At 43.1% G+C, this 6,000-nt stretch overlaps 1 long non-coding RNA gene across 1 annotated transcript; it reads right to left on the bottom strand.

The window, feature by feature from the left end:
- Positions 1-1,607: 1,607 nt before the first annotated feature.
- On the bottom strand, positions 1,608-3,438 carry LOC147364146 (uncharacterized). Its single transcript, XR_015134131.1, has 2 exons — positions 2,260-3,438; positions 1,608-1,924 (listed from the first exon to the last, which is right to left on the bottom strand). It is a non-coding gene; the product is annotated as an uncharacterized LOC147364146 (long non-coding RNA).
- Between the last annotated feature and the right edge of the window lie 2,562 nt (positions 3,439-6,000).

The following is a 6,000-nucleotide window of genomic DNA, read 5'->3' as shown; positions in this document are numbered from 1 at the left end:
TGGACATTTGGGCTATATAGGCATTCTTGTTCTTCAGACCCATAAGCCGGTTTCAACTTAGGGCTATTGGTCTTGCCGTTCCTGTAAGCCTGAAAGGCTCTTTTCCTAGAACTTGTTACGGTAGCTCCTTAATCATTCAGGTCTTTGGCTCAAATGTCAGTTTGGACAGGCCTTTCTTGACCCTTCTCTCTAAAACAGTACATCTGTTTCCATTACTCTGCATTATTTTCTCCATACCATTTACTGCCATCTGAAATTACGTACCTGTGTGTGTGTGTTCAGTCACTAAGTCAGGACCGACTCTGCAATCCCATGGACCGCAGCATGCCAGGCTTTCCTGTCCTCCACTATCTCCCAGGAGTTTGCTCAATTATGCATCTACTTGATTGTTTTCCCCACTAGAATGTAAGTACTGGGAGTGATGAGATTTTATCTGTCATTGTCAACAGCACATAGAACAATGTTGGTTTTTTTTGCACATTAAATATTGACAGTATTTAAATGTGTTAAATATTGACAATAAATGAATACATGAATAGTTTAACTAAGAGGCTCTAAACTTTAGAGTAGGGCTTCGCAGGTGGCTCAGCGGTAAAGAATCTGCCTGCCAGTGCAGGAAATGCATGAGACTCGGGTTTGATCCCTGGGTTTGGAAGATTCCTTGGAAGACGTAATGGTAATGCACTCCAATATTCTTGCCTGGAAAATCCCATGGACAGAGGAGCCTGGTGGGCTATAGTCCAAGGGGTCGCAAAGAGTCAGACACAACTGAGTGAGTATACACACAGACTTTCAAGTGAAAAGGTGTGGTCAATGAGCTCAGCCCTTTGGAAATTTCCACTTACCATATCAGAGCCATAGACCAAGGACCATGAATAAGGGCTTCATAAAAGTCTGTAAGTTTTGTTCATTACCAAGCTCTGTTATGTGCCAAGCGATGTACTCTGGAAAGGATCAAATGATGAACAGAAAGAGTCATGGTTCCTGCCTTTGAGAATTTGCAATTTAGTCTTCTCTAAGAATGGCAACCCACTCCAGTACTTTTGCCTGGAAAATCCCATGGATGGAGGAGCCTGGTAGACTGCAGTCCATGGGGTCACTAGAGTTGGACACAACTGAGCGACTTCACTTTCACTTTTCACTTTCATGCATTGGAGAAGGAAATGGCAACCCACTCCAGTGTTCTTGCCTGGAGAGTCCCAGGTACGGGGGAGCCTGGTGGGCTGCCGTCTATGGGGTTGCACAGAGTTGGACATGACTGAAGCGACTTAGCAGCAGCAGCAGCAAGTTCCCTTAGATTTGTAGTAAACAGTGGTGTGCTGGACACTGCTTTTAGCCACCTGTCGGAAAGATCTGCTGGAGCCGGAAATGGCAACCCGCTCCAGGACTGTTGCTTGGAAAATTCCATGGCCAGAGGAGCCTGGCGGGCTACAGTCCCCATGGGGCTGCAGAGAATTGGACACGACAGAGCGACTAAGCACACACAAGACCCTATTGTCAAATTTTCAGGAATTTTGCAAGCCAGTTGTTAAACATTGCCATCATTAAAAGTCAAATTATATAAACTTACAAGTAAATCAACATAAAAACAAAGATATACTCAAAACTTTATGCCTAATTATTTTACTATATTTTACTTTTTTATCCTCTTGAGGTTATTTATGGTGATTGTATACATACGGTGAAAATATTTTATAATGAGCACATTTTCCCAGTTTCATGTTCAGTAACATCACAATGGTAGCTTGAAATGATAGCCCTTGTGAAGTATTTACACCAGGGAGATCTCTCAACACCATCATCAGGTCTTACCTACTGACCACCCCCCACCTATCACCCCCAGCACACACTCCCAGCAACCTATCAAGGGATAGTGTACGTATCGGCAGCCAGTGAATTGCTGAGGCAGAATCTCTAGGTCCTCCTACAAAGGAAGAAGAAAAAGAAAACCAGCTGGTTTGGACTTGAGGAAAGGTCCAAGAGCTATATTATAAAAGAGTACTACAAGTCTTAAAATAAATTTCTAAAATTTAACTCATTCTTTTATGTAATTTTAGAATATTATCTTTAATTACTTATTTTGAAAATAAATACCTATTTGGAAATAAAAGCAGACCTGTTATTTGAACTTCGGGTTTTAAAGAAATGAACTATAAAATACTTCAGATATATGAAATTAATCATTTTAAAGTATAATAGTGATATAAAAATCTACTATTCACTCCCCTGATGTATAGTATTGTGGAACTAGTAATTTACCTGTGAGTAAACTGTAGGTGGTGGAGGACCAGTGGGAGTGACGTGCAGGATTCATGTAATACTTTAGAAAATCAATCTGGTGACTCGCAGTAGGTGCTCATGAGCTGAGGTTTCCAGGAAAGCCTGAGGTAATCTGTGACAGTATCAACTTCTGAAAACATAGCAGGGGGAAAAAAATGGATGGGTCGATGGGCAAGAAAAATGCACTTAGATAATCACAAGGATCTGCTCAAGTGTGACAAACCAGTGACTCCCTGATCACAGCCCCATCCAGGCTCTCCACATTCCCCTACCCTGGAGAATTTGTTTAAAAACCAGGCTGTTGGCGCCCTACCCCCACAGAGTTATTTAGCCAATAACGTTTGGGGGTCAGTTCAGTTCAGTTCAGTCACTCAGTCATGTCCGACTCTTTGTGACCCCATTAATTGCAGCACGCCAGGCCTCCCTGTCCATCACCAACTCCCGGAGTTCACCCAGACTCACATCCATCGAGTCAGTGATGCCATCCAGCCATCTCATCCTCTGTCGTCCCCTTCTCCTCCTGCCCCCAATCCCTCCCAGCATCAGAGTCTTTTCCAATGAGTCAGCTCTTTGCATGAGGTGGCCAAAGTACTGGAGTTTCAGCTTCAGAATCATTCCCTCCAAAGAAATCCCAGGGCTGATCTCCTTCAGAATGGACTGCATTCCAAGGGACTCTCAAGAGTCTTCTCCAACACCACAGTTCAAAAGCATCAATTCTTTGGCATTCAGCCTTCTTCACAGTCCAACTCTCACATCCATACATGACCACAGAAAAACTATAGCCTTGACTAGACGGACTTTGTTGGCAAAGTAATGTCTCTGCTTTTGAATATGCTATTTAGGTTGTTCATAACTTTCCTTCCAAGGAGTAAGCATCTTTTAATTTCATGGCTGCAGTCACCATCTGCAGTGATTTTGGAGCCCAAAAAATAAAGTCTGCCACTGTTTCCACTGTTTCCCCATCTATTTCCCATGAAGTGATGGGACCGGATGCCATGATCTTCGTTTTCTGAATGTTGAGCTTTAAGCCAACTTTTCACTCTCCTCTTTCACTTTCATCAAGAGGCTTTTTAGTTCCTCTTCACTTTCTGCCATAAGGGTGGTGTCATCTGCATATCTGAGGTTATTGATATTTCTCCTGACAATCTTGATTCCAGCTTGTGTTTCTTCCAGTCCAGCGTTTCTCATGATGTACTCTGCATATAAGTCAAATAAGCAGGGTGACAATATACAGCCTTGACGTACTCCTTTTCCTATTTGGAACCAGTCTGTTCCATGTCCAGTTCTAACTGTTGCTTCCTGACCTGCATACAAATTTCTCAAGAGGCAGATCAGGTGGTCTGGTATTCCCATCTCTTTCAGAATTTCCCACAGTTTATTGTGATCCACACAGTCAAAGGCTTTGGCATAGTCAATAAAGCAGAAATAGATGTTTTTCTGGAACTCTCTTGCTTTTTCTATGATCCAGCGGATGTTGGCAATTTGATCTCTGGTTCCTCTGCCTTTTCTAAAACCAGTTTGAACATCTGGAAGTTCACGGTTCACATATTGCTGAAGCCTGGCTTGGAGTATTTTGAGCATTACTTTACTAGCATGTGAGATGAGTGCAATTGTGCGGTAGTTTGAGCATTCTTTGGCATTGCCTTTCTTTGGGATCAGCATGAATACTGACCTTTTCCAGTCCTGTGGCCACTGCTGAGTTTTCCAAATTTCCTGGCATATTGAGTGCAGCACTTTAACAGCATCATCTTTCAGGATTTGAAATAGCTCAACTGGAATTCAATCAGCTCCACTAGTTTTGTTCGTAGTGATGCTTTCTAAGGCCCACTTGACTTCACATTCCAGGATGTCTGGCTCTAGATGAGTGATCACACCATCGTGATTATCTGGGTCGTGAAGATCTTTTTTGTTTGGGGGTCAGACTCAGTAATTTTCATTTTTGCCAAGCATGCAAATATTGACCCTGCTGATCTGGGACCACACTTTCAAAACCACTGCCTCACAGTAATACTCTGCTTACTTTGCTAAGGCTCCAAAGACACCTCTTTCTAAACCAGCAGGGGGAGACAGGTATAAAATTTATCCTTTAAAAATAAAACTGCCTTAGGATTTCCCTGGTGGTCCAGTGGGAAAGACTCCATGTTTTCACTGCCAACAACCAGATGGATCCCTGGTCCCCTGGTCGGGGGAACTACGATTCCTCACAAGCCCCTGCAGCGCAGCCAAAAAACAAACAAAACCTGTCTTATAGTACTAAAGCTCCTTGGAATTATGACACCGCCATGGAGACTTCTGAAATATTTTAAATAGTAGCATGTAAGTTGGCATCAGGTGAAAAAATTTTCAGGTATTTAGTTTTCATTCCAATCCCAAAGAAAGGCAATGCCAAAGACTGCTCAAACTACCGCACAGTTGCACTCATCTCACATGCTAGTAAAGTAATGCTCAAAATTCTCCAAGCCAGGCTTCAGCAATATGTGAACTGTGAACTTCCTGATGTTCAAGCTGGATTTAGAAAAGGCAGAGGAACCAGAGATCAAATTGCCAACATCCGCTGGATCATGGAAAAAGCAAGAGAGTTCCAGAAAAGCATCTATTTCTGCTTTATTGACTATGCCAAAGCCTTTGACTGTGTGGATCACAATAAACTGTGGGAAATTCTGAAAGAGATGGGAATACCAGACCACCCTGATCTGCCTCTTGAGAAATTTGTATGCAGGTCAGGAAGCAACAGTTAGAACTGGACATGGAACAGACTGGTTCCAAATAGGAAAAGGAGTACGTCAAGGCTGTATATTGTCACCCTGCTTATTTGACTTATATGCAGAGTACATCATGAGAAACGCTGGACTGGAAGAAACACAAGCTGGAATCAAGATTGTCAGGAGAAATATCAATAACCTCAGATATGCAGATGACACCACCCTTATGGCAGAAAGTGAAGAGGAACTAAAAAGCCTCTTGATGAAAGTGAAAGAGGAGAGTGAAAAAGTTGGCTTAAAGCTCAACATTCAGAAAACGAAGATCATGGCGTCCGGTCCCATCACTTCATGGGAAATAGATGGAGAAACAGTGGAAACAGTGCCAGACTTCATTTTTTGGGCTCCAAAATCACTGCAGATGGTGACTGCAGCCATGAAATTAAAAGACGCTTACTCCTTGGAAGGAAAGTTATGACCAACCTAGATAGCATATTCAAAAGCAGAGACATTACTTTGCCAACAAAGGTTCGTCTAGTCAAAGCTATGGTTTTTCCTGTGGTCATGTATGGATGTGAGAGCTGGACTGTGAAGAAGGCTGAGTGCTGAAGAATTGATGCTTTTGAACTGTGGTGTTGGAGGACTCTTGAGAGTCCCTTGGACTGCAAGGAGATCCAACCAGTCCATTCTGAAGATAAGCCCTGGGATTTCTTTGGAAGGAATGATGCTAAAGCTGAAACTCCAGTACTTTGGCCACCTCATGCGAAGAGCTGACTCATTGGAAAAGACTCTGATGCTGGGAGGGATTGGGGGCAAGAGGAGAAGGGGGTGACAGAGGATGAGATGGCTGGATGGCATCACTGACTTGATGGACATGAGTCTGAGTGAACTCCGGGAGTTGGTGATGGACAGGGAGGCCTGGCATGCTGCGATTCATGGGGTCGAAAATAGTCGGACACGACTGAGTGACTGATCTGACCTGGTCTGATATAAAAATTTATTTTTGATAGGACTAATGTCC

This window comes from Bos grunniens, chromosome 10 (assembly GCF_055505025.1).
Source record: "Bos grunniens cultivar Pamir isolate PY7600 chromosome 10, Bosgru_T2T1.0, whole genome shotgun sequence".
Taxonomy (NCBI): Eukaryota; Metazoa; Chordata; class Mammalia; order Artiodactyla; family Bovidae; genus Bos; species Bos grunniens.
Note: the sequence above shows the minus strand (reverse complement) of the source record. Positions and strands in the feature narration are given on the sequence as shown.